General features: G+C 38.6%; 1 pseudogene; it reads left to right on the top strand.

Moving 5' to 3' along the window:
- LOC148045921 (uncharacterized) overlaps window positions 1-12136 on the top strand; it is a 183541-nt pseudogene extending 171405 nt beyond the window's left edge.
- The last annotated feature ends 1878 nt before the right edge of the window (window positions 12137-14014 follow it).

Here is a 14014-nt window from a genome sequence, read left to right as displayed (position 1 = left end):
AGCTGTATGTTCCATTTGTGGGTTTCACCCCACCAAGTTTCTGTAATGGCAACAATATCGTATCTGCCCTCATTTACTTGAATTTCTAATTCACCCTGTTTATTCCTCATACTCTGTGCATTGGTGTATAGACATTTGAGTCCATTTTGATTGACCCTGTGTTTACTGTCTACATAACCTGTGTTTTGCCTGACTACCTCTATTTTCTTGCCACTTATATGATTCATGCACATGGTATGGCACTCACTATTAAATGCTTGGTTTTGCTTCACAGCAGCAGTTATAAACTTACCCGCACAAACATCTATGTTACATGCACTGATAACCCTATGAGTTTTAGATTGCTGTGGTCAGAAATGTTCTGTATCAATTAATTCTCTGTCCCCGCTGTTCAGTTTAAATGTTTATCCAGAAAATATGTGAATTTAATGCCAAGAAACTCAGTCCCTTTCTTGGATGGGTACAAACCATCTCTTTTGTACAGTTTTTCATTGGACTAGGTGCAGGCATCATGACTAATAAAACCAAAACCTTCCCTTTTACACCACTCCTTTAGCCACACATTAAACTCTGCTACACGCTGGCCCTTCCCTTTTTGTTCCTTATATACTGGTAAGACCTCTGAAAAGATAAGCCTACAACCTACACTACTAAGTTCATACCCCAAGCTCTGGAAATCATTCTTCACAGAAAGTACATCTTTTTGGGACAGATCATTTATGCCAAGATGTATAATAGCATCAACGTAGAACTTGCAAAAGCAAGCTATGCCTTCAAATGAGAAAATAATACTCTCTGAAATCTTTTGTACCTCCTGCCATATTCAATGTGTCACTTTAAATTTCAAGTCTTTCAAAGATAGATATTTAAAAATGAAATCAGAAAATGGGGCCTGCAGATGGTTATAATTGATAATAGGCTATGATATGAATTCATTTAGAAAACTAAGTGGAACAGAAAAAGATTTCAAGCCCTAAAAAAAGAATCAGGAAACAATCTACCTATTTTGAAATTTTGAAGTTACTTTTTGCAAAATAAATTACAATTTCATAATTAACTGCTTCAGCAGAATATTATGGTTGTTTTTTTTAAATACATGTGTGTTATTATTGTTTTGTTTTCTTCTTTTGGTGTATGTGTGCAGACATGTATGTAAATATACTTTCTTCAATGTTAAAACAATTTCAGAGTTTAAACCTCTATGAGGGAAAATTGTAAGAGTAGAAATATGTTTAGTGATTAACAAGCAAAGGGGTGGGGGAATGAATAGTAATTTTCAGATACCTATCTCTGTCTCATGGATCCCAGCAGGAAATTGAATAAAGTGTTGAGAAATGTAGCTCATCAAATGCACCAGAAAAATTTCTGGATGTCTGTTTTTTCAACAACATACATAGAGGAATCTAAACTATCTGACAAGCCATATAGCATTCAGTTTGTATAGTATTCTTTCTTTGAGAAGAGCAATGAGTTTAATTGTTGAAAGTGATAAAATATCTAAGCTGTAAGAATGACTGAGTAATATAGTAAGTTTTCAGGACTGATGTTTTGAGATTTGCTTCACTAGGCATGCATTGTTGATCTGTTGAAAAAAAATAGGGACATTGTTTATTGAAATGTTATCACGCATTCCATTGCTTTTTTAATCTCAATTTTTATTTTATTCAGAAAACTAAAATACAAAATCCAAGCGGAAAAAAAAATTAAACAGAGAGAAATCAAAACTAAACTAAAACATTAAAAATAATGTATTTTTTTAAAAAAAAGACAAAAACATATACACAAAAACCCCTTCCAGTTGAATGCTCACAAATCTATTGCAACAATAATAGTCTTTCTTCAAGGACAAAAGAAGCAGATAGGTTGTAACCCAGCATCCACAAGCATTGGGAATTTTTTAAAAAGGATTGAAAGCAAAATTTGTAATATAAACATGTGTAAATGTAAGTCCAATTGAATGACTTTCACTGCCAAATATATATATGATGTGAGTTCTGTGCATGCCCAAGATGGTGTCCTGTCGCGTTTGAGGAAAGCTTCAGGGAAATGATTGCCCTTCTCAGGGCTTGCAGGGGGTAATTCCATCAATAGTTCCAGATCCAGCTATGAGAACTTCCTGGGACCTTGGAAGTACTCTTGAGCTGCAATTTCCTGCCTCGTAGCCAGAACGTTGTGAGTGAAATGGGGCAATTGGTGGTAAATGGAGAATGGAGAGCATCTGCGGCTGTTGGCGTGGATGTGGTTGTTGGCAGCCGTGGCGGGATGCCCTGCCTGGGGTTCTGCAACTGCCGCTCCTCATGCCATGATGTTATCCCAGTTGCTCCCCCCCCTTGCTTATGGATGTGATAGGCTGGATCAGCGGGGAGTGGCTGAAGCGGCTGGCATGGATATTGATGCCAGTGGAAGATGGCTTCAGTAGTTGGTGTGAATGCAGTTGGAGTTGGGGGGGTCCTTCATTGTAGCCCCCTCTGCTATCACCATCACTGCTATGACACTATGCTGTGTCATTTGGCCAGTTGGCCCCTCCTCTTGTGACACTATGGACTGGGTCAACGGAGTGCGGCCCTGGCGATGGATATGAGTGTGGCTGGTGTGGACTGAGCTTAGTTGTTGGAGTTGTTGGAGCAGCCGCCGCTGCCACCATTGTCCTCACCGCCACCATCACTGGCCACGACCTCACAATTTACCATCTGCTGCGATTTTGACATCTGGATGTTACCCCTACATATTGTCCTTAACACCGACCATTGCTATGATGGACATAAGCTTCCCGCTACCCTCTTCAACACTGTCAGTGTCCTCCCTCGTGGACATGTCATCTCCCCATTCCATCTTCCTGTGATGTCATCCCATTTGGTTGATGCCCCACTCTCCTCTATGTCATACTGCGACAGAACTTTACTCCCTCGGGGAACTCCCCCTTTCCTGAGGATGGCCTTCTTACCTATTAAGACACTTCCTTAATGACGGATCTTGGGATCCCGAGAGGTGGCATGTGAAGAAGAGACTTCTTAGGGATTCTTTACAGGGGTTTTTTAATCAAATGTTAAGGGGTGGATGGGGGGTTGATCCAGATGGCTCATACAGGCTTGGAGGGGAGTCTGCCAGGGCACAGGCCAGAGCTAACTAATGGGCACTGGTCGGGAGTGCTGGGAAGGGTTGGGATTCTGGGGAGACATTAAGCCATTTCATTGGGGGGTTTACCATCTCTCCTGTTTGTGGGAGAGGCAGATGTGGTGGAGACCGAGGGCCAAATTATGTTCGGGGGACGCGGGTTTGCTGTTTAAGAGCAATCGCGCATTCCGACCCTCATTGCCCTTCTCACACCCTCAGGTGGTTGGGATTACGGGACGCTGATCTCCGGCTGGTGTCGCTTAACACCAGGTCCGTGGTACATAAGGCTCCCCTCATTTGCGACCTCATACAAGAGGGTAGAGCGGACCTGACATTCATTACGAAGACCTGTTTGGGCCATGAGTGTGGTGTTCCCTTAGTGAATTATACCCACCATGTTTCTGGGTGTTTCACCAGCTGAGAGCCCAGGGCAGGGGCGGGGGTGTAGCGGTGGTTATTAGGGAAAGTCTCGGACATCAGGAGGTTACTGTGCCTCAGATACCTGGGTGTCAGTCCCTTTTTGTGAAATGGGGCCTTGGAGTTCAGGTGGGCCTTTTTGTTACGTACCTGTCTCCCTGCTACATTTCATTGGCCCTGCCAGAGCTGCTGGATGTGTTAGCTGGATTGGTGGTTGATTTCCCCAGGCTTATGATCCTGGGGGATTTCAATCTGCCTTCCATTGACGAGACATCAGAGTCAGCTTGGGAGTTCATGGTTTCCATGACAATATGGATCTAACTCAGTTAATTCAAGACCCCACCCATAACACGGGACACATGCTCAACCCGATTTTTGTCTCTGGGCAGTAGATGAATTATCTAGATTTAGGGGATATTTCTATCCAACCCTTGTCATGGTCTGATAATTTCCTCATCAGGCTTGACTTCCATACTGCTACCCCTCGCTACAGGGAGGTGGAACCGACTAGATGGTTCCACCCCAGGTGCCTGATGGACCCTGAAAGGTTCCTGATGGAGCTTGGGACTTTTCCTGAATCCCTTGCTCACAGCTTGACCGAAGCTCTAGTGGAAGCCTGGGATAGGGCGGCCACTGGAGCCTTGGATCATGTTGTGCCTTTGCAGGCTCTGACCTGGTATCGATCCCAGGTAGCTCCCTGGTTTACTGAGGAGCTCTGGGAATTGAAACACTGGAAAAGATAGAAACATATTCTGAAACAGAGCTAGTTAAAGACTGTATGATAAAATGGGCATAAAACTTTGAAGAACCAATAATGATGGAAACATGGGAAAAGATTTGGATAAGAAATGTAAAATTTACGCAAGCCCAAAACTTGAGAGAGATGTTTTATAGATGGCATTTAGATCCCAAAAAGTTAGCGTGTACGTACCTGAATTTACAATCTAAATGCTGGAGATGTAATTGTGCTGATGCTATTTATTATCATATATGGTGGACTTGTAAAAAAGTCAAAGCATTTTGGATAAAAATATGGTAGATTATTCAAAATATTCTTAAAAAGAGGATAAAGTTCACTCCTCAGTTATTCTTGTTAGGTATAATTACAGACTGTACAGTTATAGAGACTAATTTGATTTTGAACTTAACAACGGCAGCAAGATTGTTGGTGGCGCAGTACTGGAAGAAGGAAGAATTGCCACTATTCAAGAATGGACATTAAAAGTAATAAACTTAGCAGAGATGGCCAAAATATCAGCATACTTGAAGGACCATTCAGATGAGAAATACAAGTTGGAATGGAGAAGATGGACTGATTATATTCAAAATAAATATTGGACTAAGAAATTTCAATTAGCTTATGAATGAATGAACAAGGAATGTTACAATTTACCTAAAGTTAGCTTAATAAAAGGCAAGTTAAAGTATAAGTGAAGGTACGATGCTAAAGTTAGTTAGTTTATGTTAGTGTATGATTTTTAAATGTTTATACCCTGTAATTTGTTCTGGGAGGGTGAGGGTGAGGGTTGGAGGGGGTGCGTGGTTGGTGTGGAGGGAGGGAAGGGGAAGAGGAAATACTTGTAAAATCTATTTAAAAATTTTAATAAAAAAAAGAAACACTGGAAAAGATGCCTAGAGAGTGATTGGAGGGCCAGCCGGTCCGAATCTGATCGAACACTAGTAAGAATTCATATTAAATCCTACTTAGTGATGATAAAAGCAGCAAAGTGGCAACATTTTTCTGCTCTTATTGCATCTGCAGATAACTGCCCAGCTGCCCTGTTTTGGGTGACCTGCTCCTTTCTTAACCAAGGAACTGGAAAAGACCTCTTGCAGGGTAGGGCTGAAGAATTTGTTCAGTATCTGCAGGATAAAATCACTCAGATTTGGACAAGCTTGGACTCTGACTAGGTAGATTCGGGTGAGTCGATGGGGATGAATCTTGTAGAGACTATCTGGGATGAGTTTGACCCTGTGACCCCTGAGGGCATGGACAGGATTATGGGGAGACTCAGTGCTGCCTCTTGTGTGCTCGACCCGTGTCCCTCTTGGTTAGTTTCGGCTTCCATGGAGGTGACATGAGGCTGGCTCCAGGCGATTACCAATGCTTCATTGATAGAGGGGTTCTTTCCCACCACCTTGAAGGAGGCGGTGGTGAGGCCCCTCCTTAAGAAGCCTTCCCTGGACCCAGCTTCTTTAGCCAACTATCGCCTGGTCTCCAACCTTCACTTTGTAGCGAAGGTTGTTGAGAGTGTGGTAGCACGTCAGCTTCCCCAGTACCTGGATGAAGCTGCCTACCTGGATCCGTTTCAGTTGGGTTTCAGGCCCAGATACAGCACGGAGACGGCATTGGTTGTGTTGGTTGATGATCTCTGGCGGGCCTGGGACAGGGGCTGCTCCTCTGTCCTAGTCCTGTTAGACCTCTCGGCGGCTTTTGATACCATCGACCATGGTATCCTACTGCAACAACTTGGGGGGTTGGGAGTGGGGGGCACCATTTTGTGGTGGTTCTCCTCCTACCTGTCAGATCGGTCACAGTTCGTGTTGACTGGAGGACAGGGATCGACCCAGAGGTACCTCATTTGTGGGGTCAGTTCTCTCACCCCTCCTGTTCAACATATATATGAAAGCACTGGGTGTGATCCTCTGTGGTTTTGGGGTATGGTATCATCAATATGTTGATGATACCCAACTTTTTATCTCTACCCAAACAATGCCCCCGATGCCTGGAGGCTGTGCGGATCTGGATGGAAAGGAACAGGCTCAAGCTCAATCCCTCCAAGACTGAGTGGCTGTGGTTTCCGTCATCCCGATTTGTGCATCTTGTCCCATCTTTGATGATAGGGGAAGAAACTTTACCCCCCTCAGAGTGGGCCCGCAATCTGGGAGTCCTTCTGGATATGTGGCTTAGTTTAGAAGAACACCTGATGTCCATGACCAGGGGGGAGGGGCTTTTACCAGGTTCACCTGATACATCAGTTGCACCCCTTTTTGGATCAGGATGCTTTGTGCACAATCACTCATGCCTTCGTCCTTTCTCGCCTGGAATACTGCAACACTCTCTACATGGTGCTGCCCTTGAAGAGCACCCATAGGCTTCAGCTGGTCCAGAATGCAATGGACAATGAAAGCAAGATAAACCACCCCAACTCTCTGAATCTAACACCCAGAAAGGTTCCACAGCAAAATAAATACAAGTCAATGGAGTCAAGGCACAACAAAGTGAATAGGCAAGCACATGCATTAAACAATGGGTTGTGAACAATTGCCTCTGACAACACTCAGGTTTCAAATGCCAAATTACATAGGTGCTGACCATTGTGCCTCATTAGGAGGAGCAAGGCTGCCTCCTCATAAGTAGCCTTGCCAGCCTCTATTGTGTCTTTCTTCACTCAGCTCTGTGTGACCTAGGATCCAGGAATCACCAACTCCTCTTCATTACCACTGACTAGCTGAAACTGCAACTCTTCTCTGGCCCACACAACTGGCCATTTGTCTGATCATTTGCTCACGAATTTCCCTGATGTTCCTGACAAACTTTGCCTCAACCTTCCAAACTCGTCACCAAGCCTTTCTCATCTATCTAGTCCCTGTCCAATGTCCCCAGAGACAGCTCTTCCTCATAATCTGAGCCAGCCCCCGAGGATCAGGCCATTACAATTAGGTGACTTTGCATCAGCCTTTATTTGGCCATTCTCTTAGTTCAGAGTTTTCCAACCTTTCTGACTTTGTGGATTTGCTTGGGAGGGAGAACGGATGTTCTGCATGAATGGTGGTCAAGGGCACGGGCACACATGCAACTCCATTTGCACAAGCTGTGAGCATAAACGCCTGCCACTTGCACAAATGAAGCACACATGCCCATGCTTACCCACTACTTGCACAAGTAGGGATGCACATGTGCCCATGCACATTCACCTGCCACGTCCACAGCTCAAGGCTGGTAATAAGCTGCAGCCCGGGGATTTGCTCTGGTCCACATACCATTATGCTTTATGCCTAAGGAGTTTTCTAGCCTGATATTTTAACCACCATATCAAATAGATCCTCTAAAATGTAACATATTATGTAACTAAAAGTACTTCTAGAAATGTTTGATATTGTGGGAAACCAACTGAAAAATATATCAAAATAATATATCAATTAATACAAATTGTGCTGCAGTAAAAATTCTACAAAGTATTACATTCACTATCATTTAATTGTATAGATTGGATCAATAATTCATTATTGCTCAGAAAGAAATCAAATTCTTTTTATTTGTTTTAATTATCTTATGCTTGGTTGGATCTACAGTATGTCCATGATTACATCTTAATTTTGCAGCTAACCCCAAATAACTATATTAGGATATTTGTGTAATAAACTATCATTTATAAAACTAAATCAATGGTGGCATACTACAGTAGGAATAAGGATGAAATAAGTTAAAAATAACCAGGAATATAATTCAGTGTAGAAGCACAGTTCACTGTATATTCATTATAAATCTTTCATTGATTAAATGCTTTTCTTTAAACTAGATAACAAAAATTTAACAAAGTTTAAAAGTCTGAAAGTTTAATTAATGTATTGTCCATCTTGCTACCCAAAGCAACTAATTTAAAGCTACTTATTTACTTACTCACTTACTCACTTACTCACTTACTTACTTACTTACTTACTTACTTAGCCATCCACCAAAAATGACTCTGGGTGACAAACAATAAACATAAAAAACAACAAATAAAAAAATATAAAATACAAAATCCATATTGTGTCATGACAGTGAAAGTTCCAAACCATAGAGAAGAAGAAAAAAACATTTGTGAAAATGATCCATTATGAAATCTGATGGCCCGCTTTGCTGATAATGACTTCTAGCTATCTTTCAGTGTGTTGCACTGAGAACATCTGCAGTCATAATGCCCTTTATATCTTTCAATGGGCTAATTATGAGATTGGTGTCCCCAATTTGATATTTACCATCTGCCAGTGATGCTAAAAGGAAGGTTGCTAGTGGGCTTTGTTTTTTTTGTTGTTGTTGTTTTTTGTTTTGTTCATATAGGTGCTTTCCTGTTGCAATTCTTTCCAATTCATGAACCTGAAATGAACATTATGTAATTTTAAAAAACCTGAAAAGATACTAGTTTTTTACTTAAAGAAAATTGTAACAATTTTTGTGATTTGAGGCAAAGAAAAAATCATTTGGATTTTTAGGAACTGTAGTACTGAAGAAGCAGGGATAGTGCAGGACTACCATATAAAATTGCTGAAGACATTCTCTAAGAATGTCATTCTTTAGATTGCATTTTTAAATATATTGGTAGGTAATCACCAAAAATATTTCTGAGGTTTATTGACCAAGGCTAATAGGCCACTGTGCTATTTCCAGTTCTTAATGCTTGAACTGGAGCCTGGAGGTTCATTTAAAGAGGTTCATTTTTGTGTCTTTTTACCAATAATATTTGAAAAGCTCCAGGTGCATCAGCTGTGTTACCATCATATTTATGTCCACTAAAGAAAGGTAAGAAAAAAAAGAAGGCATTTAAACTGCTATGAAAAAGCCCATATTATTCTGAAAATGAGCACATACTTTTGCCAAGAGGATATACCAAAATGTGCTGGATATTTATGTTTCCAAGGGAGCAGTTGCACTGCCCTCTCACAGAGTTTTATTTCTGCACTCACTTTGATCATGCTATTATCCCACTTAAGAAGCAAACATACACATTCTTTTATAAACAACAGCTAGAAGTCTCCTTTGAAATAATAAAACTCAAAATGTGTATGAATGAAGATGGAACTGGAAGCCAAGTATCACAGTAGATTTACTTGGCATGTACTTTTCTAGGTTAAATAAATGTAGTACATGGAGCACCAGAAGACCAAGTTAACACAGACACATCCAAAGAACATGCTTTTCTGTACCAATGGATTTTCAATAATCTATGGCTACAGAAGAGGTTCAAGCCTTTGTATATTTTAGATTCCAGCCTTTGTATATATGTGTATGTTTGCATTATGACAAACCAAAGGAATCTTCTGAGTGCTTTGAAACCTCTTTCACATACTTCAGGTTTTGGGCAAATTATAAGTATTGCAAATAAGTAAATAAATATTTCAGCAATATTTATTTTGTCTTCAATGTTATCTACACAATCTGCAATTTATTATTAAGGAATACATTGCTGGGTTTCATTATGTGTATGACATTCTCCACATAGAAATAGCTTAATCCTTATTATGAAAAGCCTGTAAGGTCAAACCCAATCATTACCTCAATTATAGATAAGGGTGGCAAATAGCATGTCCTGTTTACTTGTTATTCAGAAAACACCCCTTTTTATGAGAAATAAAAGATCAGATGATGATGATGATGATGATGATGATGATGATGATGATGATGATGATGATAATTATCATTATCATTATTATTATTATTAATTATTAATTATTAATTATTAATTATTAATTATTAATAATTAATATTAATTAATAATAATTAATTAATAATTAATAATATTAATATTATTAATATTAATTAATATTAAATTATTAATTAAATTTAATATTAATATTATTAATTATTAATTAATTAATTAATATTAATTAATTAATATTAATTAATATTAATTATTAATTATTAATTATTATTATTATTAATAATAATAATGATAATTATTATTATCATCATCATCATCATCATCATCATCTGATCTTTTATTTCTCATAAAAAGGGGTGTTTTCTGAATAACAAGTAAACAGGACATGCTATTTGCCACCCTTATCTATAATTGAGGTAATGATTGGGTTTGACCTTACAGGCTTTTCATAATAAGGATTAAGCTATTTCTATGTGGAGAATGTCATACACATAATGAAACCCAGCAATGTATTCCTTAATAATAAATTGCAGATTGTGTAGATAACATTGAAGACAAAATAAATATTGCTGAAATATTTATTTACTTATTTGCAATACTTATAATTTAATTGTAAGTTGTAAAGTTGTAAGTTGTAATACTTATAATTTAATTGTAAGTTATAATTTAATTGTAAATTAATATTAATTAATTAATATTAAAAATAATATTAATTAATATTAATTAATTAATATTAATTAATTAATAATAAAAGTCAGAAATAGAAATCCAATCATTGACAAATACAGTCCGAGTATTCAATGCAGTTTGGCATGGAAAAATGCGCCACTGTATCCATAAAAAGGGGCAAAATCACTGCATGTGAGGGAATTGAAATGCCCAATGGCCAACTAATTAAATGCAAAGAAAATGAAGCCTACAAATATTTAGGCATTCTGCAGTTGGATAACATCAAGCATGGAGAAGTAAAAACTATTGTCAGGCGAGAGTACACCAACAGAGTTAGGAAAATTTTGAAATCTAAATTGAATGGTGGAAATACAATCAAGGCCATAAATACCTGGGCAATACCAGTTATAAGATACACAGCTGGCATAGTTAACTGGACACAAGCTGATTTGGACCTTTTGGACCGAAAAACCAGGAAACTAATGACAATGCACTACAGTTTACATCCACGTGGTGATACTGATAGACTTTATATGCTGACTCTCTGTAAACCGCTTAGAGAGGCCTGAAAGGCCTATGAAGCGGTATATAAGTCTACTGCTATTGCTATTTACCTGCCCTGAAAATCAGGTGGCAGAGGATTATTACAAGTGAAGCAAACAGTTGAAGAAGAAAAACATGCACTGGCTGATTATTTAAAAGAAAGTCAAGAACATCTATTAATCGAAGTAAAGAACAAAAATCTACTGAAGGCCCAACAGACAAAACAAGAATACAGAAAAGATGTGATAAAATCAAGAATGGAGAGTTGGCAGAACAAAGCACTGCATGGTCAATTTCTGGAAAAAATAAAAGATAAAGTGGACAGTGAACAAACTTGGTTATGGTTAAAAACAGGTACATTAAAGAAAGAAACAGAGTCACTAATCCTGGCTGCGCAAGAACAAGCTATCCGCACAAATGCCATTAAGGCCAAAATCGAAAAATCCTCTGATGATGCCAAATGCAGACTTTGCAAAGAAGCTGACGAAACTGTTGATCACATACTCAGCTGCTGTAAAAAAATCGCGCAGACTGATTATAAATTGCGGCACAATTCAGTAGCACAAATGATCCATTGGAATTTGTGCAAAAATTATAATATTAAAACAGCAACAAACTGGTGGGAACATCAGCCTGAAAAAGCCACCGAAAATCAGATGGTCAAGATCTTGTGGGATTTCCGTATACAAACAGACAAAATACTGGCGCATAATACACCAGACATCACACTGGTTGAGAAAAATAAGGTCACAATCATAGACATTGCAATACCAGGTGATAGCAGGGTCGCCGAGAAGGAACATGAAAAAATCGCAAGATATCAGGACTTAAAAATCGAAATTCAACGACTATGGCACAAACCAGCAGTGGTAGTTCCAGTGGTAATTGGCACACTGGGTGCTATTCCAAAAGCACTGGAATTACATTTAAAACAGTTAAAAATTGACAAAATCACCATCAGTCAAATGCAAAAAGCCGCACTGCTTGGATCTGCACGCATATTACGAAAATACGTTACGACGTCCTAGGCCCCTGGGTGGGGCCCGACTAGTAACCAATGCCAAATCCGGCGAAACAACTGGCCGCTGTGATACAATTGTATAATAATAATAATAATACAAAATACTGGCGCATAATACACCAGACATCACATTGGTTGAGAAAAATAAGGTCACAATCATAGACATCGCAATACCAGGTGATAGCAGGGTCGCTGAGAAGGAACATGAAAAAAATCGCAAAATACCAGGACTTAAAAATTGAAATTCAACGACTATGGCACAAACCAGCAGTGGTAATTTCAGTGGTAATTGGCACACTGGGTGCTATTCCAAAAGCACTGGAATTACATTTAAAACAGTTAAAAATTGACAAAATCACCATCAGTCAAATGCAAAAAGCCGCACTGCTTGGATCTGCACGCATATTACGAAAATACGTTACAACGTCCTAGGCCCCTGGGTGGGGCCCGACTAGTAACCAGTGCCAAATCCGGCGAAACAACTGGCCGCTGTTATACAATTGTATAATAATTATAAGCAACTATGTAGAGCAGGGGTGATAAACTTGTGGCCCGCGGGCCACAGATGTCATGCGCTTGCCAAGCCCATCCCCATTTTAGCAAAGGGGGGGAGTTGTGATACATCATATGGTGACAACATATTGTTGCAAGTTTGACACCCCTGATGTAGAGAGTAACAATTCTTGAGCTTGATGTATAAATTAGGAAATTTTTCCCTAAGCCATTGCCTTTCAGGTTCCATCTTGGACTACACTCTACCTCTGTACAATGTATAATTAGTGGTCTGTTTGAGAATTATAGGTTTAATAGTCCAATACCTGAATGGCATTAAGTGAAGAAGATTACTATTTATCTACTGATATGAATATTTCCAAAGTATTGCTTTAAAAAAAAATTAAGTAGGAAAACTATCACACAAGCAATCATCTGAAAAACAATGAGATGTATTATATCTTCCTGTACTGAAAGAAAATGCTGTATAACTCTATAGTTTGTGTAGCCTCATTCAGCTGTTAGTCTACACTTCATTGAAATAATTATGTCAATCCATAGCAGTAATTCAGTTACTATAAATCATTAATTAAACTGATTTAATTCCTCAGGAAATCTTTATGTGTAAGTGTAGACTGGACAAAATCCACAAGATTCAACTTTTTTGTTGATACTGCAAAGAAACTAAATAACAAATGTAAGAGCCATAGTGGTGCAGTGGTTAGAATGCAGTATTGCAGGCTAATTCTAATGATTACTGACTGCCTGCAGTTCAGCAGTTTGGTTCTTAAGTTTATTGTACACTTAACAAGCTAATTCTTTGTGAACAATATTTATCTTTGTGTGTCTACTCCAAAAAATACTGTACTGATATAAAATTATGTTTGGAGTCTTTTGTTTTTTCTTGAACCACTCATTTGGATGATCACAGTTTTTACCCTAACAGATGCCAGAATATGCTGAGCAGAAACAACCTTTAGTATTTGAATGAGAAACCATCATAAAATTCAAGGGCTGATGGTAGGCAAAGAAGTATAAAAAGAACATGTTTATGGCAAACCACTTCTGTAATGTTATGCTTCTCTACTGCTGTGAAGAAAATGTGGCCCAAGGCCTATTCATTTTTACTCAATTATCAGCAAAGTGTGTTCATTTCTGCAGAAATTAAAATGGAAGAAAATGGAACTTTTTAAATTCAAACACATTAATTTTTACTAGTCTTTTGGTGCCTATTCATAGTCATTTTTTTCAGAGCAGAGAAATGATGTATTTTGACAGTTGTCTTCTGAAGACTTCCATTTTAATGTTCCAGAAAAATCTAAATCATTGCATAATTTGAAGACATAAGAACTACCTTTTTAAAGATTCTTTAAAGATTTTAAAAATATTGGAC

The sequence above is a fragment of the Thamnophis sirtalis genome, unplaced genomic scaffold (genome assembly GCF_051295495.1).
Source record: "Thamnophis sirtalis isolate CommonGarterSnake01/CBP01778 unplaced genomic scaffold, rThaSir2_p1.2 scaffold_4, whole genome shotgun sequence".
Classification (NCBI taxonomy): Eukaryota; Metazoa; Chordata; class Lepidosauria; order Squamata; family Natricidae; genus Thamnophis; species Thamnophis sirtalis.
Note: the sequence above shows the minus strand (reverse complement) of the source record. Positions and strands in the feature narration are given on the sequence as shown.